This window comes from Piliocolobus tephrosceles, chromosome 6, assembly GCF_002776525.5.
Source record: "Piliocolobus tephrosceles isolate RC106 chromosome 6, ASM277652v3, whole genome shotgun sequence".
NCBI lineage: Eukaryota > Metazoa > Chordata > Mammalia > Primates > Cercopithecidae > Piliocolobus > Piliocolobus tephrosceles.
In genome coordinates, this window is record NC_045439.1 from 18,606,273 (window position 1) to 18,634,125 (window position 27,853).

The 27,853-nt window shown below is 41.5% G+C and overlaps 2 long non-coding RNA genes across 2 annotated transcripts in view; both read left to right on the plus strand.

Moving 5' to 3' along the window:
- The window catches only part of LOC111538191, a 25,233-nt gene extending 19,509 nt beyond the window's left edge, over nucleotides 1-5,724 (plus strand). The window contains exons 2-3 of the long non-coding RNA XR_003309674.1: nucleotides 4,696-4,745; nucleotides 4,858-5,724. This is a non-coding gene — a long non-coding RNA (uncharacterized LOC111538191). The remainder of the gene's footprint in view (nucleotides 1-4,695; nucleotides 4,746-4,857) is intronic.
- Nucleotides 5,725-6,922: 1,198 nt separating this feature from the next.
- The window catches only part of LOC113225064, a 60,394-nt gene continuing 39,463 nt past the window's right edge, over nucleotides 6,923-27,853 (plus strand). The window contains exons 1-2 of the long non-coding RNA XR_003309675.1: nucleotides 6,923-9,408; nucleotides 19,833-19,919. This is a non-coding gene — a long non-coding RNA (uncharacterized LOC113225064). The remainder of the gene's footprint in view (nucleotides 9,409-19,832; nucleotides 19,920-27,853) is intronic.

The window sequence follows — 27,853 nt, forward strand, 5'->3', positions numbered from 1 at the left end:
AAAAAAAAAAAAAAAAAAAAAAAAAAAAAAAAAAAAAAAAAAAAAGCCCAGCGACGGGGCGAGGGAGCACGTCTCAGAGACTCAAGGAGAAGCCAGGGAGAGAACCTGAGGGCGCATGCCTCATCATCCTGAACGGAGACCCCTTTTCTTCTCTCGTCTCCATACTTTCTGCTCCTGAAGGGTAAGAAGCCATGATTAACAAGTTTGAGGAGAAAGGACGAATGTGCAAGGTGGAGAAAGAGAGGTCAAACACCACTTTCTCCTGGGCAGACAGCCAGCCTGCTTGGGCCAGCGGTGAACATGGAGAGGTTGTGAGTGAGAACGGAAAAACGGAAAGTTTTATTTATTCCATTGGATAGAAGATAGGAATTTCCGAATCAAACCTTCTTTGATTACTTGAAAGTATCCAGAAGAGTTATAAAACTTGCTCTAATCGGATCCAGGGACAAGAAAAAGCCAGCCCTGTGGAATGAACTGGAAGGGCCCGTGGGAGAGAGAGCGGAAGCAGCTCCTTGGTCCTGTTTCACAAGCTATGCTGTGCGTCCTAGTGGTTACCTCATTATTCTCACAACAGCCCCAGGAGGTAACTATTATCCTGAGGAATAATAATAACCCTTCCACAGATGAGGTCATCAAAGCTCAGAAGGGTAAAGAGTTTGTGCCAAATTCCAGACTGAAAATAAGCAGAGGCTCACTCAACCCTGCTTTCTTGACTCTACTTGCTCCACCGGAGCACAGAGCGCCTTCAGGTGGTCGGAAGGGGTAAGGGCACCAAAATTCACCAGGAACCCAAAGCATATTCTCAGAAGTCCTGAATTTCTCATCAGGACCCTTGTGACTGGCTTGAAGAGTGTTACTCTTCATCCTAGGCCCAGATGTGTTTAACTAGGCTATTTTGTGGTAAAATACAGAGCCATAGAATGGCTTTTCTCCCTTTTCTTTTAGCACAAATGTGTTTTACGGGACTTTGAGGGGGATGACTTTCTCTTGTGCTATCTTTCCTAGGAAAGGGTGTGCCATTAGTCATTTATTATTTTATAATACATATATTGACTTTATTGCTTTTGTGATCAGGCCATTCTAAGTGGAATTAACTAGAGGAGAACCAAGATGGTGAAGACAGAAATGGCTACAGTGGGTCATAGATCAGATTCCTTTGGGAGGCCTGAAGGCCCCACTGAGGCTCAATAAAAATGAATGATCTTTCCTTTTTCATGGGAACAAATTGTTTAACTGAGTATGACCGTTGTCTGTGTGCTTAGGGGACTCATGATGAGGTTTGTGTGCCTTTTCCCGCAGGAAGGTTATGGCAGTCCCATGCTAAGTAGCACTTGTTTGCCTGGGTACTGGGCTTGCTGGCTTCTGTGGAGTTTGTGAAGATCTGCCCCTTAACCCTTTATGCCTGAAGTTGCAATTTTTTGAATTTTTGCAATCAGAACTCGGCCACGACCTTGAGCATTAGGATATAAATAACTCCTACATACTTAGCATTTGGAACACTAGACATAAATGTTAATGACTTAAATGAGGTAGAAATGTTTCTGCCCCAGGGGAGGAAATAAAAGGTACTCCTCCTTATTATGAATCTGTTTCCTGGTCATGCCCACCAAATTGGCTGTGGGGTGTGACACCCCTCTGTGTCATCCCCTATGTGTAAGTGATCAGTGTCAGTTTAGGAGGCCATGACTCCCCTTCAATCCTTTGGCCAAGGGCTGGAAGCAGGGGCTGGGAGAGCTAAATATTACATTGCACTATCTTGAATAGTATAACTAAAGGAAAAATAAAGCCAAAAACAAGATCTCTGACCTGTCTCCTTCTCACCCTCTCCATGTCCTGAGGCTTTCGTCTTGCTGAGATGACACAACTAAAATCAGTTGGGGAGACATCTCTGATTTTGGCATATCCTAAAACAAACCTTGTCACAACAAGGGCGACTGAAGAACAGGAATACATTTGGCTCAGAAACAAACATAAACTTGGGAAGACATAAAAGGCCTGTTGGATGAAAGAAGAGTACACTTGTTCTCTGTGACCCCAGAGGACAGATCCAAGGAAGGGAGTTGAGGTCACATGTAAACACACTTGGGTTCAATACAATTGGACAACATTTTATCCCAGGGTATCTCATATCTAGAAGATAACGGTGTTCTTTGCACAACACCACAAAATTTAACCAAATGGTTCTCTCCTTTTGCCTCTTTACGGAGAGCCTTTCTCCACACTCTCCATAAAATAGGTTATGTTACTTCGAAAGGGGTCATAAAGGTTGTGCATGGATGGAATGGAATATTCTGCATGATGCTTTGGTGGGGGTGGGGGGGTTAAAGTTTGGGCATCCTCCTCTCAGTGGGGTGCAGAAAAGCATAGTTTTTGAAATCGGACTGCCGTTAGTTCCAGCCCTGTCTCTGATACTCATAAACTGGGTGACCTTAAGCAAATTATCTAAACATTCTGAGCCTTAATTTTTTTATTTGTAAAATGCAAAAATAAAAATTACCAGTATCACAGGATAGTTGTGAAAATTAAATGCTTATCATGGTCTGGCATCTGATAATAACAGACACGTATATAAGAGGCAACCTCAAAAGACACTATATTTAATTCTTTCAAGTTTACTACCCTTAGAAATATGAATATAACTAAATGGTATGTTCTACAAAACTATAACATCAGAATTACAAATCCAAATCCTGAGTGTTTTTAAAGAAGGGGTTTGATCATGGGCATTGACAATTTTGAATTTTTCTGTTAATATTGTTTGTTCTTTCTCATTCATTTCTATGGCCACTAGCCTATGCTGGCAAACAAATGATAGTAGACCCTTCCAAATATAAGAAAAACCACTGGGAGAAAACTCAAATTTCATATATTTTTATATGTTAAATTCAATGTCATTATTTTTGGACTCAAATTGGGATTGAACCCCCGTTTGGCTACTTAGTTAGCTTTATGACTTTGGGCAAATTATTCAGCCTCTTTAAACCTGTCTGCTCACCTATCATAAGAGAATTGTTGTGAGGATTAAATTTAATGAAACAACACATGGAAAAGCATAGTGGTAATATGTTCTCAAAAACTGATAGCAACTGTATTTTTTTTCCTACAATAACTTTATTCATGATTCAAATTTAGCTATTGAATATCTAGGTTATGAGGCATAAGCATTTCTAAGGTGCAAAGTTGGAGGACTACTGTGTCAACAGTAATCACAATGGAGTTTTGGTGTGTATGAATTTCCTCTTGCTGCAGTAATGCATTACCACAAACTTAGTGATTTAGTGCAGATTTATTCTCCTGAAGTCCTGGAGGCTAGAAGTTTAAAATTGGTCTCACTGGACTAAATTCAAGACATCGACAGGGATCATTCCTTCTGGAGGCTCTAGTTTCCTTGCCCTTGCTAACTTCTGGAGCCTGCACTCCTTGGCTTGTGACCCCATTCTCTCATCACACCAGCTTGTTGCTTCCATCATCATGTCTCTTATTTCTGTAGTTAAATCTCCCTCTCCCTCCCTGTTGTGAGAACACTTGTCGATATGCTTTGGCTGTGTCCCCACCCAAACCTCATCTTGAATTGTAGTTCCCATAATCTCCACGTGTCATGGGAGGGATAGGTGGAGATAATTGAATCATTAAGGTGGTTTCCCCCATCCTGTTCTCATGATAGTGAGTTCTGATGCAATCTGATGGTTTTATAAGGAGCTTCCTCCTTCACTGGGCACTCATTTCTCTCTCCTGCCACCATGTGAAGAAGGATATGTTTGCTTCCCTTTCCATCATGATTGTTTCCTGAGTCCTCCCCAGCCCTGTGGAACTGTGAGTTAATTAAACCTCTTTCCTTTATAAATTACCCAGTCTCGGGTATGTCCTTATATCAGCGTGAAACAGACTAATACACTTGTAATTCCATTTAGGCTCACTTGTACAATTCAGGCTATTCTCTGTCTCTAAAATTCTTAATTTAAATTGCATTTACAAAGTGCCTTTTGCCATATGAGCAACATTCACAGGTTCTGGAGATTAGGACATGGACTTTAGGAGGGCCCATTATTCAGCCTACCACATGGTCCGGGTTGTTCAAGCAAAGGCTGGAACCTTGTGTCAGCCATGGTAGAGCGTGATTCCTGTATCGGCTATATGCTTAATAGCAATAACCTATGGACACTTAGAATCCATGATTGTAAATGGGAGACAATAGGAATATTGTGCCACCTCAAAATGAAACTGCTATACTTCCCTTTCTCTGTGACCTGCACTGTGATGTTTCATTTCAACTAGGCAAATCTTTTTATCTATAAATGCATTTTTTTTTTCCACAGCATCTCACTGTGTCACCTAGGCTGGAGTGCAGTTGTGCAGTCTTGGCTCACTGCAACCCCTGCCTCCCAGGTTCAAGCGATTCTCCTGCCTCAGCCTCCAGAGTAGCTGGGACTACACCATGGCTGGCTATAAATGCATTTGCTTAGGATTATGTTTCATACACTTTGTACTAGTCCAGAGGTTAACTGAACCCCTCTCTCAGTGCAATTATTTTGACACCCCCTCTTCTGGCATCCCCTTTTTTGCAATCTCTTGCCCCAACCTGGCAGAGCCATCACATTTATATAATATTTTTATGCCAGCACTGTTCTAAACAGTATATATTTACACTCATTTAATATTCAAATATTCTAGTATGAATGTGTCTTTATTTTGCAGATGAGGAAGCCGAGGCACTGAGAGGAGAAGTAACAAGCTCAAGGTCTCAAGTGAGTGTTCAAAGTATGTCTGTCTCCAGAGCACAGAATTTTAACCACTACACTATACTGTATCTCTTCAAGAAGTCCTTAATAAGTGCTATTTATTATTATTTTTATAAAGCTCAGAAATAAATGTTTTGGAGCCTACCTCCTGCAGTTCCGCCCCTGTCTCCACTTCATGTCTCTAAAGAAAAAGAAAAAAGAAAAGAAAAAGAAAAATATAATAAGAGGAAAGAAAGGACAAAGCAAGAGAAGTTCATGTCGACTTGGTACAGAAGTCATATCCCTTGGGTGAGCAACACGTGTGTGAATGATTCCACAAGTAAGCAATTAGCAGATTTTGTAGTCTAGCATTTAAGCCAGTGCCAAGCAGATGTTGATGGAGATATTTCAGAGAAACATCATAAAATGATGATTAAGCTAAAAGGAATTTGAATGGTAAAAATTTAGAGTCTTAAATTTATAGATTTATGACTACTCTGTGCATTTATGTAAAAATTCAGTCTTAAATCTGTAGCTTTGCAGCAAATTGGTAAAGGTAGGGAGAGGGTAGAGTAGCAAGAGGTGAGGATGCCTGGGTAATTAGAGACAATGGGCTTTCCACTGGCAGAACCTCTGCTCTGCTCAGAGAGTGTTGGAAACACAAGATGGTAGGCTACATGGTGGTTATGAGTCCAGGTTCTGAGGCAAGACAGTCTGTGTTCAAATTCTGATGCCACAACTTACTGACTATATGACCTTGGCCTAGTTTACTTAACCATTTTTTGTGCCTTAGTTTTCTCAGGAGAAAATGGGCATAATAGTATCTTCTTGGTAAGGCTGTGTTCAATGGGATCATTATGCCTCTCATGTAAGTACTCAGTATATGTTAATAGTTATAATTATCATCTTATCATATGTAATCTGTTTAGGAGATTACTACATATTTGAGAAGGAGCTTTTCTTCAGATAGATATTATAGAGGATGCACTCATTGTTTGAGGGAGAAAAAGAGACAGATAATGATCTGCTTACGTCAGCTCAGGCTGTTATAATAAAATACCAAAGACTGGGTGGCTTAAAAACCAGACATTTATTTCTCAAAATTCTGGAGCCTGGGAATTCCATCAAGGCATCAGCAGATTTAGCTCCTGGTGAGGTCTCTTTTCCAGGCTTGTAGATTGTAGACAGCTACCTGCTTGCTATGGTCTCATATGGCAGGTGGAGAGAGAGAAAGCTCTCGCCTTTCTTCCTCTACTCTTTATAAGGACACTAATCCCATTATAAGGACCCCACCATCATGAGCTCATAGAATCCTAATTACCTCCCAAAGGCTCTACCTCAGAATACCATCATATTGGTGGTTAGGGCTTCAACATATGAATTTGAGGGAGGCATAACCATTCAGTCCATAACATTAGCAAACAGAAAAATTGAGAAAATGTTTCAGATTGTGATACATGCTATGAAGAGAATGTTTCATAAGAATGAAGTTGTGTGTACCTGGGATTGGGGTGAGGCATCAAAATATATTCCAGTTGGGTGGTCAGGTTGGACCTCTCTGGGCTGGGATCTAAGTGAGAGCAGAGATCAGGGAGGAGTGTTTAAGCGAGTGGGAGCAGGGAGGGCAAAGACCCGGAGATGGGAAAGAGCTTGAGATGTTGGAGAAATAACTGTATAAAAAGCCCAATGAGGTTAAAGGAAATACAGGAAAAAGTGAGTGATTAGAGAAGTGGGCAGGGGCCAGGGTGAGAATGAAGGGGAGGAGATTTTCATTCTAAGTGCACTGGGAAGCCATTGGAGGACTTTAAGCAAGGAGAAGACATGCCCTGATTAGTGTTTAAAAGTTGACATTATTATGCTTTCTTTTTTTTTTTTTTTTTGAGACAGAGTCTCGCTCTGTCGCCCAGGCTCACTGCAAGCTCCGCCTCCCGGGTTCACGCCATTCTCCTGCCTCAGCCTCCCAAGTAGCTGGGACTACAGGCGCCCACCTCCACACCCGGCTAATTTTTTGCATTTTTAGTAGAGATGGGGTTTCACCGTGTTAGCCAGGATGGTCTCGATCTCCTGACCTTGTGATCTGCCCGCCTCACCTCCCAAAGTGCTGGGGTTACAGGCGTGAGCCACCGTGCCTAGCCTGACATTATTATGCTTTCTGTGTACTGTCAGTTAGTATTGGCATTATTATTCTGGATTTATTAATACTATTTAAAAATAGTCTTTTTAAACTAAGTACTCATGGATTTACTAATATTATTTTAATAATATTTATAACTCTGGGATTTATTAGAAGCTTACTATATGCCAGACATGTGCTAATTACTCTGTGCACATGTGATAGGAGGTAAACTGAAAATTTCAACAGCAGTACCAGAATACTGTAGATATGAAATCCTAAAGGAGATCCTAGAACAAATGGAAGATTTTCAAAGGAACAGGGGTTACAAGGCATCAAAAGCCACAAAGAGGATATAAAATAATAGAAAGAATGGATTTGTGAAAAGGATTTCTTTGTGAAGAGCCACTGCCAAATTCCTTCCCCTCCTCTCCTCCAAAGAGGGACTTCAGTGAGACTACTTGGAGGGTGCTGTGTGCTGGCATTTTGAGGGCACATTAAGATTGAGCCTGAAAAGGAAGAGTAGGAAGGAAGAGGGAAGGAGACTAGTGAGGGAGGAGGAAGTGGGGAAGCAGGTCAGAGTGTATTAACATTGAGTTAGAAGTGTGTATTGTGGCTGTAATGTTGTGTCTGGGGTCATTTTGAAAGGGCTCTGCCCAAGAGGATCTTCTAGAAAAATCAGATTCCCTATGCAATGGATCCTGGCTTGGGGAAGGGAGAAGATTTGAAATCAAGTCATATGTGATTATTTGCTGGAACTGGTCCTTTACATTTCTGAGTTGAGGCTGCATTTGAGGTGTGACTGGAGGACTTTTTATTATCTGAGGCCCTTAAGTTGTGAGCCATACAGCCAGACAGGACTTCTACCAAGTGCAAAGCAAAAATTTCTCCCACTGAATCGATTTTAAAGTGAAGCATTGAATTTTGGTCATAAATCCTGAGTCACTCTTGTTCTAACATTGCTACTTATATATAGTATTTTATTTAATCCTCTATGAAGTGGGTACTATTCTTAACCTCATTGTAAGGATGAAGAAGCTAAGGCTTAGAAAGTTGACCTAATCAGCATGAGGTCACAAGGCTTGTAGGGAATAGAAGAAGGTTTGGACCCAGAACTTCTCCTAGCCACTGTGTTATGCTGCTAAAGAAGCAGTGAAGGACCCCACCATTGGTCAGGTTGATGGTGGAAATAGCTCGTGGATGGTAGATTTTGATTTTTGTAAAAAAGAAGGATGTCACTCAATGTATCAAGCCCAATTCCTAATTTCTCAATATAGAACAACTTGAAAATATCCCCAGAATGAAGTTGAACTTCAGCTTTGTGGTTCATAGCATTGTCTCTGGCATCTTTCAGGAGTGGGGATCTGGGTCTTCATGGAGACAGGGCACCCATAGGTGCTGATCTCTTCCTCCCTTCCTGTGACCCTCTTTCCCCAACTGGTGGAGGCAGCTTCAGAGAGGACCCAGAGTCGTCAGTTCAGTTCAGTCCTGTGGGCTGTGATTTTTCTCCAGGGCCTTCATCTTACGTCCAATCTGCTGAGCTTTCTAGGGCTGGGGCAGTTTTTAAGGCTGCGGAGCTATGCTGGAGAGGTGAGGAATTAAATTTTCAGAGGGCCTCTCAGGTACCCCTGAAACACAGCCTCTCAATCTCTCCTCCCTCCTGCTGTGTTACCTTTCTTGGGGAGCATCCTGAAACCAGTTTCATTTGTGTGTGCCACCATCTCAGTCTAAAGGCATTGTTAAACACCCATTGTTAGGATCACGACTATTAGATAGATAAAATACTCCTGTATATTCAAGCATGGCCTTTACAGCATTATATTAAAACAATAAATCAAGTATCACAGACTCAGCGTTTGAGCCAGCTTTTATTGCATTATTCCATTCTCTCCATGATCCAGCTTTAAAATCCCTCCTCCTGCATTTATGATTTTGAAACATTACATCAGTTATGTCCCCACAGCACTTTAATCTAATTCAACACTTTAAGGGGTAGGTAAGTGTTTAGGACACTGGGCCAGGCTCTGATCATTTTATGAAACCGTTGTTTTATAGAAGAACATTACCTTTATTACCAGATTCTATGGTGTGTTTGGTGGGGGACAATCTGGTTACAATTACAAATAGTGTTTTTTAAGAGCTGCAGTAGAAAACTCAGTCATTTGAAGATGAGGTACGGCTTCCTCAATTGGTCGTAGCATATTGGTACAAGATGTCAAGAGGAAGCACATCTATGCCTTGGCCTGGTGCTTCCCCTTCAGAATTTTATGTTAACTATTGGTGCAGGTGGTTCCAATGGAAAAACTTGATGTGTGCTCTGAAGTGATGTTACTCATCCATTGCATAACCATCACCTATATCAAAGGAGAGCCTTTATGTACTGGCTAATACAGTGTGTTAAATTCACCCCAAACGAACTGGATGCCATTAAACCTTTAGAGCAATGGGACCGTTCTTACAAGATGGAAGGTCAGACTTCTGGAAGAGCAGTTCCCTTCTGCAGTGCTGCTTCTCTGTCTCACAAGGAAGAAATGCGTATTTGTCTCCATCAATCCTCAAACACTTGCCAAAATCCAGGTGTGTAGTTCCTCCATATCCGTTTCTTTTATTTGACTTGCATTGGGGGGATAGCACATGGCTAAAACTATTTTTAAGCAATAACTCAAACTATGTCAATAGGATACTGTTTCAAATTCGGATGGCCTGCCTTTCTTATACTGTAAGCCTCTGGGAAGCCAATACCATGTCAAAGAAATATAAAATTATTTATTGGGTCCATCGTGCATTTTTGAGGAAGTCTGTGGCATTTGCTCATTGCATTCTTTGAAGGCATCACACAAGGAGATGCCATAAATATATCAAACAAATTTTAGCATTCACCTCTGCATAATCAACCATCCAGCATTTGAGAGTGTGCAGGAAACTTCCCTCTTGGGAGTTCCTTTGCCAGATGATTATTTTGGCTATGATGTCAGAAATAGGTGGGCAGGCGTGTCTATCCCGGTAATCAGCAGAGGCTCAAGTATACATGGTCGTTAACGTTCTTAACTCTCTTGCTGGAAGTCTTTTAGTGTTACCTGGTACTGAGTTGCTAGGGCTCTTTAGCCATCCCCTGTGGAGTGAAGGAGCATCAGTTAAAGTAGAGAGGTGGGTGCCCTGAAAGAAAATTGTGAAGAACTGAGCCTTGGCTGCCAGCATTAACGGGGATCTCCAAGACCCCTCTGTCCTCTGCCTGGGAGAACATATGCATCTTTCTCCCTGCTCCTTGTGCAGAAAGCCCCCTGAGGTGCCCTGGCCTTTCTGAGTCATCATGGCTGGGGCTAAGCTAAGCAGAGCTGAATTCATGGGCATGTAGTCTAAATAGTCATTTTTCTCCTCTTTATTAAAACTGGAAGTGCATGTGTTAAATTTCTTATGATAAAGCTGTGTCTATATGGGAAATAAATTATTTATTTTCTTTTTGATATCTAGACCTACAGTCATTGTTTTAAACTATCTCAATTCTATAGCCAACCTACTTTCTTTTTGTCATATTTAGAAGCCAGCATTTACAGAGTGCGTACTGTGCGATGGCCACTGTGCTCAGTGACTTGTTTACATTATTTCTAGTTATGTCTTCGAGGCATGTGGAATTAGTTATCCCTATTTTACAAATGAGGAAACTGAGGCTCCAGTTTGCTTAAGAAACCTTGTCTGGGCTGGGCATGGTAGCTCATGTCTGTAATCCCAACATTTTGGGAGGCTGAGGTGGGTGGATCACCTGAGGTCAGGAGTTCAAGACCAGCCTGGCCAACATGGCAAAACCCCATCTCTACTTAAAAAAAAAAATTAGCCAGGTATGGTGGCAGGCACCTGTAATCCCAGCTACTTGGGAGGCTGAGGCAGGAGAATTGTTTGAACCTGGGAGGCGGAGGTTTCAGTGAGTAGAGACCACACCACTGCACTCCAGCCTGGGCACCAGAGCGAGACTTCATCTCAGAAAAGAAAGAAAGAAAGAAAGAAAGAAAGAAAGAAAGAAAGAAAGAAACCTGTAGTGCTAAGCGCCAAAGCAAGTGCTGGAGACCAAGCTTTCCTGGCCTCCAAACCCACTTATTAAGGCTTATTAAGGTTTCTGCTCCTCACCTCAGAGGGACCCAGGAAATACTTGCTCCTGAATTTGGGGACCTTTCTGAACACATATAAATGTCTGGTCCCCATGTTCAAAGGTGTTCAGCTTTGATCCCTATCCAGAGGTGGAATCACCACAGAGCGTTTCAAGCCACACCCTCCGTTTCTCCACATCCTTCTCTCAGCAGCTGGAATCCCAGGTTCTCGGCCCACAGAAGTTATGGGGAGGATGTAAGGTGAATCATCAAATAATGTGGCTATAGGCAAAAAGGATGAAGAATGGGTGCGCTGAAATTGAGATGCGCTTAATCACCTACAAAGATTATGTTACATTCTATTTATTTGGAGATTTATTTATTTATTTATTTTCGAGACAGAGTCTCACTCTGTCACCCAGCCTGGAGTGCAGTGGTGTGATCTTGACTCACTGCAACCTTCACTTCCAGGGCTCAAGTGATCCTCCCACCTCAGCCTCCTGAGTAGCTGAGACTACAGGCATGTGCCACCATGCCCAGCTAATTTTTGCATTTTTTGTAGACATGGGGTTTCACCAGGTTGCCCACCATGTCCTGGGCTGAAGTGGTCCACTCGCCTTGGCCTCCCAAAGTGCTGGGATTACAGGTGTGAGCCACTGTGCCCAGCTAATTTGAAGCTTTTTAAGAAACAGAATCTTAAATGGAAGATGAGTGGCCGTCAAAGAGAAGCAGTAAGCATGGTGACACGTCAAAGAGAAGCAGCAGTAAGACTGGACAGATCCCCTATGTAAAATGCACTAGAAGATTTCAAAAATTTTTTATTTGACTATCTCTCTGATGATAAAAAAGGGAGACCTCAAAACTACACATGAACAAAGTCATGTTTGTGGAAGAACTTTGGAATTTTAGTAACGAATTAGAAGGAGACTCCATCAATCTAGTTTTATTGTTGGAATAACTCTTCACTCCCCAGTTGATAAACCTACCTAATGTGTCCTGTCTCTCTGTGGTCCATCAGGAAACAGGATTGCACTTGAATCGACCTGCAAATTGTTCCTCGGCTTGGCCTTGTATGAGACTCAGAGTCTGATCCGGCAGGCATTTATTCAGGGCCTGTGCTAGGCATTCGCTTATGTGTTCTTCTGAAATATTCCTCCTTTCCAGGCTTCTATTGACCACACTAAAAGCAGCATCTCTCACTGTGGAAGACAAGGGACATTTTCTAACCTCTTCTCTGGAATTACATTAATGGAAAGTATTGTGTCTTAAAAAGTAAAACAAAAACAAAAACAAAACCCAAAGCCTTGTGAAATTGTTAGACAACCACTGCTGTTTTGAATAACTACTTAGAAGAACCATAATAATTTGGACATCATTAATGTAGAATCTACTCCAAGCCAGACTTGGGCTTGATAAATTACATTCATTAATAACAAACGCTAGACTGCGTGAGCCAGGCTTGACCTCCCCCAAGAACACATTATTTAAAAATTCATTTGGCATCTATTTCCATATCAATAATCAATGTGCTATTTACTGATCATTTAAATCTGATTATTAAAGCAGATTCAGAAAGAAGGACATTGGCTTGCTAATTTGCAGTGATTCTGTTTTAGCTAAAACACGTAGCAGTACTTAATAATCTAGTATATCTTTGAACATCTAACAATCCCGGATTCTAAAAAAATGACTGATCTCGGGCAGAATTAATTTAGCTAACGAGATTTTTCTGTATTTTAGTGTTGACAGCTTTCTTTTCATACGCTTGAATTTTACATTTGGGAATTTTATTCTGAGAAATAAAAACAGATTAAACAGGGGCTTTTGAAAATATTAACAAATGGCTACTCTACGAGAGTTTAGCAAGGAGAGGTGACGTTGCTTTGAGGTTCATTTCTTCACCTTGGCTGGTATCACTCGTGTGATGATTAATTTTACGTGTCCAACTTGGGTGGGCCGCGGTGCCCAGCTATCTGGTTTAACATTATTCCGGGTGTTCCTATGAAGGTGTTATTGCGGGTGAGATTAACGTTTAAATTGGTGGACTTTGAGTAAAGCAGATTACCCTCCGTGATGTGAGTGGACCTCATCATCCCATCAATTGAGGGGCTTGATAGAACGAATACTGAAGACTTGGCTCCCCTGTGCAAGAAGGAATTCTGCCAGTAGGCTGCTTTTGGACTCAAACTGCAACGCTTCCTGGGTCTCCAGTCTGCTAGCCTACCCTGCAGATTTTGAACTTGTACTCCTACAATTGTGTGGGTCAATTCCTTAAAACAAATTTCTCTCTCCTTCCATATACCCTGTTGGTTCTACTTGTCTGGAGAACCCTGACTAATACCACAGACTTCTCAGAATATTAAGTGTTTGAGAAAGTACCTAGCACCGTGCTTGGCACATTTTAGAAAACAATTGTTTAAAGCTTTGGAAGTGCAGTGAGTTGGCCAGCTTTCAGGTCTGATGCAGAATGATATTTAATGTAGTTTATTCATCTTTATTATCAGTGTGATGTTTTATAGAATTTAGCACTATGGTAATGGTTAGTAAACATATGCAAAAATTTTGTAGAATACCTGGATAAGAGAGGGCAAAACAGCCCAATGGCATAAAATCAGACAGAAAATAAACTTTTATTTTTTGGCAGGCTTCCATTCACAGAAACGGTTTTAAGCGGTTTCTAAATGTTAGGCTTCAACTAGCACATATGAAAAGTGGAAGAGAATAACCCATTGAATGTAAATAGGAGAAAATGTTAATTTCTTATGTGTTTAAAGGAACTTTGAAGTGTTTAAACAAGCACAATTGGCCCCTGCTGTATAGTTCAGATAATAAGGGAAGTGCTGGTTTCTGCAAAAAAACTGATAAAATGTGTGATATTCATTCTATGAAATAATATTTTTTCCTGCAAAAAAGTGATGTATATATGGGAAAAGACAGACAATTTGAAGAGATCAAAAATCACTTTTAAAAGATGATTATTTTCAACTTTTGAAGTATTTTCCTTCAGTGTTTTATTCTGTGCCTTTTCTTAGCATTTGGTTTTTACATAATTGTATTATGTTGTAATACACAAAGTAATTTGTAATAATTTTTTCCTCTTTATGTAAAGTGAGGATTTATTAAAAATTTATGAAATGTGACCAAATTGTCAAAGGAGAGGAGCTAACTTTCTTGGAAATCAGGGGGAAATGCTGTAAAAACTTAAAAAGAAAATCTGTTATTACTGCTAAAACATTCTTTCCTTCCTGATTGGATGTTTGTGTCTCTGTGAATGTGTCTGGATTGTGAAATCATCACAGTGCTTCACAGGTGAGTCGTCTAGGCTAATGGTCACGTTCTGGAGCCAGACAGCCTGGTTTGAAACCCGGCTCTGCTTTCTGCTCACCCATGGAGTGAACTTGGGCAAGTTTCCTTATCTGTAAAGAGGGATTGATAAGCCTTCTTCTCTCTTAGGACTATTGTAAGGATAACCCAGAAAATGGAAAAAACACTTAGAACAGTGCTTAGCATATCATAAGCCCTCAATCAATGATAGCAATTTCTGGAGGACATGAGACTGCTTCTAAAATCACATCATTAATATAACTTGTAACGACAATAATAAGCCCCTAGTTAGTGAGTGCCATGTATTAAGTGCTTTATATACAATTTTATTAATATATTTTTCTTACAAGAGTTCCGTGCTACTGCCACCCCCATTTTGTAGATGAGAAAAATGGAGCTTGGGAAAGTTACAGAGTTTCCCGAAGTCTCCCAGTGGGTAAGTGGGAAGATAAGTTCCTAGTCGTTCAGGACCTTCTTGTGTCTTTTAAACCAAGTACAAACCACGTGCCTCCTGTCTCAGTCATGTAGGTTATGGGAGCAGCTGCAACTGGGGAAGGATATGGATACAAGGAGGAAAGGGGGGATTTTAAAGAAGTTGGCCGTGGTCTACAGGGGGTCTGGAAATGCATACGAAGAACAGGACTTATTTTGAAATATCTTTTAGTGGCTACACTTATTCTTCAGCCGCCCTACACTGGGACGACACTGTGAGCTACAGATTTTTGATCACTGTGTTCAACATCTTTATCGTTAAAAATAAAAAAAACAAAAACAACAAAAAGGAGAATGTCTGTTCTCCATGAGGAATTGCAGTCAAGGATGACACATATTTTCCCTCTTCAATTTTCTCCAGGAAATAAGTCATTGTATCTGAGAATGGTAGCCCGAGAATACAAGTCTATTTTTATGTATGATTATGTCATCTGCAAACAGCTTTTGAAAGAAACACCCAGGGTAATTTATCAAGGAAACAGCTTTTGACGCTATCCTTTTCCCTGGGGTTTATGAAACTTCAGCAGGTGGCATTTTGGTATTTAGCATGACAAGCTTGTGAAATTGCAACAGCTAGCAAATGGAGGAACAAGTTGATTTTGCTTCTTCATAGATGAAAGAAGTTATTTCTTAGGGTTTTTGAATGTCCTCGGTCCTGGGCTAGGTGCTTTCACTTACATCCAGTTTCACACACATGTAATTTAATTGTCACAGCATTCATTTATTCATGTATTCATTCATGAATAATGAATATTTATCGCATACCTACTGATGAGCAGACACTAGGTAAAGTGCTGGGTTTTCAAGGTGAGCACACAGAGCTGGTGAGGAAAATAGGCACACGGGTATCTACTTAAATGTGCCATCCTGTAAATGTATTGGGTGTTTGACAATAGATAGGAGCACCTCACCTTATAGGAATGACCGCTTCCTTAAGCTATTATAGTTGAGAAAATTGGGGCTTAGTGTCATTAAAATGGTTGTGCTAACTAGTAATAAGTAGTGAGGGGGGATCCCCTGCCCTCTCAGAGGGTCCCCAAGGAGTCACTGAAAATGCTGTGTTTTCTAACTCTCTTGTGCTCACAAACATTGTGCCTCTTCTCCCCCTGTTTCTGAAGTGTCATCACGTCTCTTTTTATCTTGTGCATTCTCCTCTCTAGTTCTGTGATCCTACTTCTCTCTTCTCCTAATTTCATCTTTGGGTCTGAAGATACAATAATAATAATCAAAGTAACATAAATAACCCTAAACACAGAACAAAGAGAGAGGAACCCCTTTTTATTGATCTTCAGCTACTCTTACCTGCCTGTAAGCTCCAGCAGTGGAAAAACTTGGCTTCTAAACCTCCTTCCATTAGGTTTTATGGCAGAAGCCATAGTGGTTCACTGTTAACAATATTTCCTACTCATTTAGGTGGTGTGATAAGGGGATACAGAGCAGGGGGTCTTCAGACCTTTTCTGTAATGAGCCAGTAACAAATATATTAGGCTTTATGGATCTTATGGCCTCTGTCATAACTATTCTATTCTGAGGTTGCATCCCAAAAGCCACCATAGACAATTCCTGAACAGAGGGGTGTGGCTATGTACCAATAAAACTTTATTTATGAATGTTAAAATTTGAATGTCATATAATTTTCACAAGTCATGAAATATTGTTTTTTTTTTTTTTTTTTTGGTTTTTTCAACCATTGTTAAAATAGAAAAACCATTCTTAGCTCATGGGCCATACAAGCCCAGTTGGTGGGCTGAATCCGGTCTATGGACCATAGTTTCCCAACTGATATGGTTTGGCTCTGTCCCCACCAAATCTTATCTTTAATTGTAGCTCCCATAATTCCCATATGTCATGGGAGGGTCCTGGTGGGAGGTAATTGAATCATGCAGGCAGGTGTTTCCTGTGCTATTCTCATGATAGTGAATACGTCTCACGAGATCCAATGGTTTTATAAATGAGAGTTCCCCTGCACAGGCTCTCTTGCCTGCCACCGTGCAAGATGTGCCTTAACTTTTTCTTTGCTTTCTGCCATGACTGTGAGGCCTCCCCAGCCATGTGAAACTGTGTGTCCATTAAACCGCTTTCCCTCATAAATTACCCAGTCTCTGATACGTCATTATTAACAGCATGAGGACAGACTAATATACAAACCTATGCTAAAGAGCTCTGTGGGTATTACCCCCGGGTCAGGACCTATCCCACAAATATCCCTGTATTTGAATGCAGGACCTAAACCTACTGGCTGAATAACCCTGGGTAACTTCTTCAGCTCCTCTGAGGCTGAGTTTTTTATGTTGGTCCTGGTTTGTGAGTGTGCCTGGCCCTTTCCTGCTGTAGGTCTTCACACGTGTCGTTGTGATAACTTCTGTTTGAAATACACTTTCCTCAGGACTTTGGGTTACAGTATCTTTTCATGAATCAAATCTCTCTCTGCCTAAAGTGTCCATCCCCTACCTCAGTCACTCACTATCCTATTGCCTTCTTTTATTCCCCTCTTAGCATTAATTAAATCTGAAACTGTCTTATTCATTTACTTGTTTATTCATTTATTGTCTGGCTCTCCTGCTAGAATAATCTTCATGGAAGTGAAAAGATTGTTTAAAAACCTTAGGTACTGTTGTATCCCTAGGGCCTAGAACAGTATCCAGCACATAGTAAATGCTCAATAAATATTTGTGAACAAATGAGTTAAAGTGTAAGAATGAATGGTTTCTCTATTATGGGATTTATTCATTACAGGATTTTGGTGACTATTAAATGAAATGATACATATGCTAGTACAAAGATAAAAACTTAAGAAAGGTGATTTTTGTTATGAATACACATTAGGAAAGGTGGATTCATAAACAATAAAATAATAAATAGGATGTATTAAGTTATGCCATCATGAGAACAGCAGAGTCTTAGTGATCTTAGAATTGGAAAAATATAGAGAGGTGAGTTATTAAGACAGATTCCTTTGCTTTGGTTCATACTCACTTTTTGCATATAAAAAATCTAGGGGTTGGGCATGGTGGCTCACGCCTGTAGTCCCAACACTTCGGGAGGCTGAGGTGGGTGAATTCTGGAGGCCAGGGGTTCGAGACCAGCCTGGTCAACATGGCAAAACCCCATCTCTACTAAAAATACAAAAATTAGCCAGGCTTGATGGTGCATGCCTGTTGTTCCAGCTACTTGGGAGGCTGAGGCATAAGAATCACTTGAACCCAAGAGGCAGAGATTGCGGTGAGCCAAGATCGTGCCATTTTACTCGAGCCTGGGCAACAGAGCAAGACTGTGTTTGGAAGAAGAAGAAGAAAGAAGGAAGAAGGAAGAAAGAAGAAGGAAGAAGGAAGAAGAAGAGGAAGAAGAAGAAAAACAGAAAGAAGGAGAAGAAACTAGGTTCTAAGACAGGTTGAGCTATTTATTTGAGGACACAAACTTTTGAGAGCATTGTCACATGCACAATCTCTCTCTCTATTTATTCATCCATCCTACATAACTAATTGATGTGTTTTGGGGAGGAAGGAAGAAGAAGTGTATTAATTTTCCATTCCTCTATAACAAACTACCATAAACATATTGCCCTAAAACAATACTAATTTATTATCCTGTAGTTTCTTATTCGAAGTTCAGTGTGGCTTCACTGGCTTCTCTGCCCAGGGTCTCACACTCAAGGTGACTCAAAGTGGTTGCAATCTCCCCTGAAGCTCTGGGGAAGAATCTGTATCTAAGCTCACTCAGGTTGTTGATAGAATTCAGTTTTTTGTGGCATAGAACTGAAGTCCCAATTTTTTGGGCTGCCTGCTGGAGGCTGTTCTCAGCTACTGGAGGCTGCTCGCAGTTCCTTGCCATGGACCTTGTCACAAGACTGCTCACATCATTGCAGTGGATGAATCTCCTTCACACCTTGAATTACTCTCTCTTCCGCTACAGACTAAGACAATTCTCTGGCCCACCTAGATAATGATTAGGTTAGGCCCACTCAGATATCTCCCTTTCAATTAACCTGGAGTCTACTGGTAACCTTAATTGCATCTGCAAGAATGCCTTTTGCCATATAATGCAACTTAGTCACAAGGAGTGATATCATATTCACAGGTTCCACCTACACTCAGGGGGAGAAGATTACACAAGAATGAGTCATCTTAGAACTCTGCCTACTGCAAAGGGTAGATGTTTTTAGCAGTCCTTTTAATGAGAACCAATATCTTCTTTGCCTGGTTTTAGTTCTGGTTGTCCCCTGGTTTTCTGCTTGATCCTGGAACTTTTCTGTATTTTCTATTAAATCTCTGTAGCAGATAGGTTTGGTGACCATCCATGATGTACTATTCAGAGTTGCTGCTGCAGAGAAACTCAATGACTAAAGCCTTCTCTCTGAATCCACCACCAACTTCATACAGAGCCTCACTTTCCATGGACTGTTCCAGCCAATGACTGACCTCAGACAGTGATAATGATGGGCTACTCTGGCTTGAGACTCCGTGTTGGCCTGGTTGAAGCTTTTCAGAGCTGCACTGCAGTCTGATCTGAGACATCCCTCTTAAATCCCCTTCTTTCCCTCTCTCCTTCACAGGGCAGATCAGACCTGCCCTTCAGTCTGATAACCTTCCCTGCCTTTTCTGCCTGCCCCCACCACACCTATTTTCCTCATAGTCATTTTTCCCAATAAATCTCTTGGACATTTAATCCTGTCTTGATATCTGCTTGTTGGCAAATCTGAACTGACACAAGTGGCACCAGGAGTGATCTCAAGAAACAGGCAGTAAGATGGGGTTCTGGGACTATCTCCCTGCCTGACGAGCAAATGGGATGGCATTCTCAGTGGACTGTAGGGCATGGCTAGTCCCTGGCACAAGAAGGTGGCCCAGTTGCTAAAAATTTCACTAAAGTGATCTGAGAAGACCATCTGTGGGAGAGGAATTCCCTTGCACGTGTGATGGCTCAGGTAGTTGAAAGACCTAGGGGATAATGCCTACAAAGACAGAAGTGTTAGCTGCTGAGTTGCATTGATGCCCTGCAAAGGGATGAGAAATTGAAGGCCATTAACAGGGAGTTAAACATTAAGTGTGAGTGCTAGAATGCTTCCTTGATACTTTACAAAAGAGTTCTTTATCTCCTGTGTAGGAGGAGTGGACACAGCTGAGCGTCAGACTGAAGCTCTGAAAGACTCAGACATGCAGTGCTCCAGAGGTGTTTGAATGCTCAATCAAGGTAGGTCTTTTCTTGCTAAGGTCAGATCCTTGATGGGAAAACCTGAGACCCTGAAATGTGGGATGAGACCATCTCAATGGGTGCTCTTGAGAATGTTGGCTCTGCAGATACCCCTCCTGAACTCTCAGAACTTGCAGAGGTGATCCATTCTCTGTGCTGACAGTGCCTGCTGAGGCCCTTCCTTCACAAGGCAACCAGCCTCCCCCTCCCAAAAGCTGCCTCCACACTTTGACTGTCAGACTGGTAACTAAGGCTAAGTCTAATCATAATCTGGCCTGGGACATACTGAACCTAATGAGAGAGCAAAAACATTATATCCCAAAAAAGTGGCAAGAATTAGCTAGAAGTTACTATCAGCAGCCAGATAAATATTCCTGGGGTTGAGCTTTGAAGATATTTAATCAAGGGGTCAGAATATTAAGACTAGCTGAGTAGAAATTCATTGACTTTCTTGGGGCACAGGCAAGACTGGTTAGAACCGCAGGAACAAATTCATGGCTAGTATAGCTAGTATAGCTCATAGAATCCTACAGAAAATAATTATCAGTGTTGAGCAAAGTCAAATGTCTGAGCTGTCCTGGTAGTAGGTTGGGGAAGGAATAAAGAGGCTGAAGGAGGTGGGTTTGCTGGAATGCGTATAGGTCTAAGTTATGTAAGGGCAGACAACATACCAAATGACTTGTTCCTTGGGAGGATAAAAAGGTCACACCTTTCACCAAAGTCATCAACAAAATGCTGGCAAGATGAGGCCAACATCACTAAGAAGTTGGGTAGTGGTTCCTATGCAGGCTGAGAATGATGGCAAGAGAGATGGCCACAGAGATGGGCTTACTAGTCTTCATGGTCTTGATGGAACCCTGAAGTTCAGTGTACAGTGCTTAATCCCTGGAAGCCAGCAAGCCACAGTGACCATGGCAAGGTCTGAGGGGCAGCCACAGGGGGAGCTGGTAAATAACTTGGCATTTCTAGGGCAAAATACATGAGCAACCAGCAAGGATGCTATACCTAAGACCATCACCATCAACAAGAACAACATGGCAGAAATGCAGAAGAAGGTGGCTAAATGTGTTCACCTGAGAAAAAGTCCCAGTCTTTTTCGAAGTTTCCAGATCTGAGTCAATTTTCAGATCTAGAACCATTTGACCATGGTAAATATTCACCATGATGATTTATCTTGATCTTTCTGAAAGGATTCTGGGGCCATTTGCTTGAATGATTGTAGAGTAGGGAAAGTGGTAGATCTAGACATTTTGAGGAAAGTTAGACATATGATCCGAGTTGACAATGCTACCCAGAGACCCTGGCCCCTTGTTAGGGAGAGGGCCTAAGGGAGCCAGTTAATAAATCATGTCCTAGATAAACTCTGGCTCACTGTGGCCCATAGGCACCATAGACTGCCTTAGTTGTCATTTCTCCATGCTTTCTCTGGGTTCTTCTCAGCCAACAGTCAAGCACAGCGGGGACACAGATACAGTCCTATTTCTGCAAGATGTAGAACTCTTCTGGTGGGCAACTTTGGCTCAAGGATTTCCTAATAGCCTGATGGAAACTTCCATAGACTGCACGGCAGTTGAGGACATTTCACGTAAATTTTCTTCCTTCAGATGTGTCAGACCTGCATTGTGTTATGACAGTTTTCTCAGCCTTCACCTGCTTCCTTTCCATTTTCCCTCATGGACATTTTTTTCCAATAAATCTCTTTCATGTCCAGTCCCATTTTGGCATCTACTTCTTGAAGAGCCCACACTAACACAACAGGAGGTATATGCAGAGCCTTGTTTATGCCCATGACTGAACATGCTGTTTCGTTGGAGTCTTGCTTTAATAGCAATAGATCAAATCATTTGTTCCTTCTATTAATATAAAGCAGCAGAGTGAAATGTGTTCATTGGCTCAGAGGGTTGTGGTCATGCCAGGAGGTGATAAAATGCCACATTTGCTTTATATCCTCTCAAATAGTTGCTTGATGGCAGCTTGCTCAGGCATTCAAGCTTGCTCGTCAGCCGTGTGAGTTCTGCCTAAGAAGGCCTTTCAATACCCAGGGATAACAACTCTTCACGTGGGCATTTCTTTTTGTGAAGATGCAGCAAATCAAATACCATTCCCAGGGACTCAGCATTGATCTGTTTCCTTCTGAAGCAATTTGAAGTCCTTCTCTCTCCTCCTGACAATGTAACACCAAGTGTGGAGTTCATAAACTAGTTTATAAAGAGATCAGTTGCATCCCTTGCCCCAAATTATTTCTCCAGTGTCAGAACACAGAGCTGTTATTACTTGCGCCACTAGCTTGGCTCTTACCACCAACTACTCTGTCTTGTGGCAGCTATTGCACTGGTTTTTGGAGGTTTTCTTTTCAGTGTTTAAAAGATTCACAAGGGAAGAACTGGAAGAGGACTTTTAGTTAGAGCAGCATTCTGTTATTTTGAAAACACACAGGTTCTGATACTTGTTCAGTATTGACTAACCATGTACCTTCTTGTGAGTTCTATCACATCTACGGGTCTTAGCTTTCTCATCTGGAAAAGGAAATGATAACATTGCACATTTGGGGAAAATAATTTTTGTACACACTCCATTTATGAAGGAACACTGAAGTGTTAGAGCTTAGGAGCAGGACTTAACCATTTGAAACCAGGAGACCACAATGATCATGATGGCTAGCAAGGCCCAATGGGGAGTCAAGCTTGACACACAGGGTGTCAGTAACAGTTGCTAAAAAAATAAAAAAGTAAAAACTAGTAAGAGCTAATGTTTAAGCTCTGCATGAGTACTGTGAGTCATCCATTTAGCATTATATTATAAACTTCTAAAGTGCAGGGCATTTCAGACCCACTATGCCAAGGCCAGGCCTTGCCTCTGGTAAGTTCTCAGTCCAACTGAAGCAGATAATTAATAGCAAGGAGGTGGAGATGAAGTCTACCTAGTGACTCTGGAAGAGTTAGAGGCTAGCAGTGCAAAACAATAGCTCAGCCATTCTCCCTCTCCCTGAGAGGGAAGACGTGGCCTGAGAGGAAACCATGTCGATGCTCAATTTCTCATTCATTTGGCAAACATTTATTGAGCATCATCTAAGCACAAGCCTCTAGGCTTGGTGGACAGATGTGAAAGTGGACAAAGGCCCAATCCATGACTTCAAGGAGCTGCCAGTCTGGTAATGCAGAGCCTATGAAGATCACTGGCGAACCCTCCCCAGAGTCAGGGAGGGGCTGGCACAGAAGTGTCCTGAGAGGAAATGCCACTTGGAAGTATTCTGTGAATTACTGAGAAGACAGGTTTAAATAGGGATGATACTCCCTGTTTAAACTACTTGTCTTCTCACTAATTCACAGGCTAATTCCCTATCAAAGGTTGGTGGTTGCAGAAGAGTGTTGAGGAGATCAGGGAATTATAAGTTAGGCATTGGCAAAAGTACAAAAGTCAAGAAAGGTACAGAAAGCAAGGTGTCCCCCAAACGAAGGAGAGAAACGCTGGAGGGAATGTAGCTTGGGCATGAGTATCATTATGTTTACCAACAAAGACTTAGGTAGTGCTTAGCTTGGGGATATGTCACGTAGAGTAGGAGTTTGTACACCCATCTGCCCAAAGCAATAATGAGCCCTTGGCAGAGGGGAAGCAATGTCTTTGAGGTGACTTTCAGGGACACGGTTTATCTCTAGAGAATTTCTTCCAGATTAGTAGAATTACATGGATGCACACGCAAAAGAAAAGCAAGCCCTCAGTGCTCCAAGCCATTGACAGGTAGCTGGGCTCCAGGGGGGCTATTTCTCCAACTGGTTGTGGGTTACATTTCCCAGTTCCATAGCAGGCAAATAGCCTTTTAGCTTCTCAACGTGGTCAGCCTCATATGTTTTTCTAACCCTCCGTAGATTCTTTCTTGTAAAGGCATTCATCTATTCCTGTGCTGGGCCATGCCAGGACTCTTAATTTCTGCATTTCCTGACAATGTGTGCATGAGTGGGCTCTATTTTATTTCCTGCCTTGCCTGCCATTGTATTAAGAAAACCACTAGTGAGTTTTCACATTGTATTCAGAGCCAGCGTATCCCGTTCTCCTTCCTTGTCAGCTGCCTGCCCTTTCTCCACCTCCTTCTGTGTACTCTCTTGGGCTGAAACATCTTTCTTTCTTCCTTAATACATCCTCATCTCCACTTCCCTGAGTCGTTTTTATTTACCCTATAATCATTTTCTCCACCAGTTAATAAACTGTTTATTTCTTTCCCTATGCAGCGGGTAATGTGGTTTCAAAGTGCTTCCTGTCATCCACCTGAAAGCTGTTATTAAGTTGTGTACCAACAGTGCCACTTTTCTGAGGGTGCTTCTTCATCCCGCTGAGAAGCCTCCAACCAGGTTGCAAAGGGCCTTGCCATTATCTGCTCAGGCCCTAGTTGTTCACACAGAATAAGTGGAGGAATTCAAGCTCTCTTAAAGTCAGACAAATACAAGCCTCCCCTTGCTGCCTTCATGCATGACTGGATCTGCTGTGTGTCTCCTGTTCTCATCTCTATCTGATTCATCAGCAATAACTTGAGGACAGTCAAGACTGCTGAACTCACATGGCTGCAAACTTTATTTTCCAGGCCATCTTCAGTAAGCCTTGGATAAAATGGCCAAGCCAACTGTATAATAATCAAAACGTATTTTTTTTCTGCTGCACTTTTTGCTTGGGGTTGTGCTTGAATGACAGTCATACATCAACCTGTGGCCCCCCAGGATCATATGGTGAGTCCATTGCTGTGGCTCTTACAGTTGTTTCATCTACTATTTTCCCTGTAGAGTTTGATTTTTGACATTTTTAAAATATCCAAAGCAATATATGTGAGTCATATGCAAATTTAAAAATGCAGAAAATTAGAAAATAAAATGCACCCCTAATCCCACCATCCAGACATAACTACTCTGGTGATTTATTATATCTACAATTAGAGATAGACACACAAGGACATATAGTAGTGAGGTGTGTGAGGGGTGTGTGTTTGTGTTTTCAACACTTTTTTATTACAAAATTAAAATCACATCATACATGAAATTTTGTAATATGCTTAATATGTCACGAACATCTTTTCTTTTCGTTTTTTTTTTTTTTTTTTTTTTTTTTGAGACAGAGTCTCACTCAGTTGCCCAGCCTGGAGCTCAATGGAATGATCTCAGCTCACTGCAACCTCCGCCTCCCAGATTCAAGTGATTCTCCTGCCTCAGTCTCCCAAGTAGCTGGGATTACAGGCATGAGTCACCACACCCGGCTACTTTTTGTATTTTTTTAGAGATGGGGTTTCACCATGTTGGCCAGGTTGGTCTCGAACTCCTGACCTCAAGTGATCTGCCTGCCTTGGCCTCGGCCTCCCAAATTGCTGGGATTACAGGCATGAGCCACTGCACCTGGCTGTCATGAACATCTTTTCATGCCAATGAACATTTGCCTGTTTCAGTTTTAATAGCTAAATAGTACCTTATTATATCAATGTAGCAGAATTTTCTTTAACTGGTTTCCAGTTCTTGGGTGTTTTGGTCGCTTCCAACTTTTAATTTTATATTCAAAAATAAAGCTATATCGTCATGCACAGCCTTATATTTTCCCCAACATAAATTCTTCCGAGTGGCATATGGAGTTGAAAAAGACACATTTTTGAGGTTTTAGAAACATCCTGCCCAATGACCAACTCTCCTGCCCTCACTGCCTCCTGTAATTTTTCCCAGTTTACACATTCCCTATTTGCTGGACTGTGCCCATTTCTACTCACCCTGAGATTTTTGAATTGGTAGGAATTTTGTGGTCCAGAGAAAAATCTGGACAGGTTCTTGGGCAGACAAAGAGCAGGTGTCTCGGATCCGGAAATCTAAGACTAACTCTGTGTGACAGTAGATAGATAGATCACGAATCTATAGCACAGTGCTCAGGAGCCCTCAAATAGTGCCTGGAATCCCACCAGCAGAACACTACCCATTCTTCTGAGCCTGCCCAGACTTTGCCTGGCCCATGCATGATGCTTTCCCTGTTCCCCTCCTTCTTTCCTGACCATCTTTGTTTTTATGGCACATAGGCCTTGTGTGATGTTCCAGCATTGGATTGTTTGTCCATCTCTTTCAATCTCTGTATTTATGTGTGTAGATGCTGCTTCTCCACCCTTACCTAACTTCTTTAGGAAGAAAAATGTTTCAGGTTCTTCTGTAAATTCAACCTTGCCTGGCACCTGACAATGCATACTGCAGGTGACAGATACTTGCTTACCCGACTAACTTTCAGACTAGACCACAGCCTTTTCCTTTAGGTATTGCTTAGTGGGCATTTCCAGGAAGTTACGTAAGTTCGAGTAAAATGGCTTGGATGGGAAGGGTGTTTCCTTCACAATTTTTAGAACATAGAGCCGAGTGTTATGCTCAGGAAGCCTTTTTTGAAGCCTTCAGAGAAATGCATTGCATTGTTTATTATCCTCTCAAGGAGTCATATAGCTTGCTATTTTCAAGCTGTGTTACATGGAAAATCAAAGCTTATATCAAGTTTGCTTCTCGTTTTTGCTTAGTTCCAGTCTCTTGATTTTATTTCCTGAGTTGGAATTAGAAGGTGGAAGGGAGCGTGCATAAACTGAGTGAAGACAATAGGATAGACTGTTTACCAGGGTAACTGATGCCCAAGGAGGGCTTGACTTCTTTTCAGACACCTCCTCCCATCAACTTATTCTTCCCACAGCTCTTGGGCAAGCTACAGCAGAGACAGTTTCCCCTAACTTGAATGCTATTCCCCAGGTTGCTCGGAATTATGTTCAAATAGTTTCCTTAACTTTCTCTAATGCTGCATTCCTTTCAGTTTCCTTAAGTCTTGACATTATTTGGTTGGGTTAAGAGGAGAGAGTTGTGGGTGACATTAAAAGGCATTTTAAGGTGGGGTGGTGGCTACAATTTGATAGTAATTTGATGTAGTAATAATCTGTAGTAATAAACTGTGGGCCATAGATGTGTGTGGATATAGAAATAGATGAGGATATTGAATTGGGAGCTCATCCCCACCCATACATCTCTACAGTGACAATGGTCTGAGAGGCCTAGGACTGTGCAGAAGTTGGGGGAGAGACTGGAAAAAGGGAGGAGTGCAGCTATCTCCCAGGTCAGGCTTTGGGATCAACTGATTGATTAAGGTTTGTGATTTATTATTTGGAAACAGCCACACTCAAGCGCTTAGCATTGATGGATATTTTTTTCATTACATTTCAAACATAGAAAATGGTCCTTTCTGAATGAGGAATCTGGGGGCATTTTAGTCATTAGTCATGTGAAACTTTCTCTTTCTCCTGGTGTTACAGAGAGAAAAAATGACAAGAACTACAATGCATTCCTTGCTCTGAATTGCTTGTATATGGAACAAAATGAAATGCTCAAATTCAGTAACTTTATCGGCCTTAGGGTTTGCTTCCTTTTCTATTTTCTATTTCTATTTTAGTAGCCTTGTTGTATTCAAATCTTTAATTTTGTGGGAACTAAGGATAATTGAGTGGATGATGTGCTGGGTACATATGTGAACACGTTACTCTCCAGTGGGTCCCTGTGGCACCTATAATAAAACTTAATTCCCTATCATGGTTCAAAGAAGGTGCTCAATTAATGTTTGATTATTGAACCGAATGGGATAAGGCAATAAAAGCTCAACTCCACATGAATGGAGGCAGATATTCCCAAAACTGAGGAATTTCAAAGCATCGATTTATCTTTAGATATGCTGGCGTAAGACAGATGCACTTAAGGTTCATTCTGCTATGTGACCTGGTTGCAACCGTGGCCTAATCTGAGGCTACTCTCAGAAGCCATGTACCTACAGCTGGGTGATTTGAAGAGTCATTGTCCTCCTGCTCTGATAGGGTACATTGGATTACAGATCTCTCATGAATTTCCAGTTGACCTGTATAATTTTTGGTGGCACTGACTGTCAGAGAGTTGGCTGCTCCT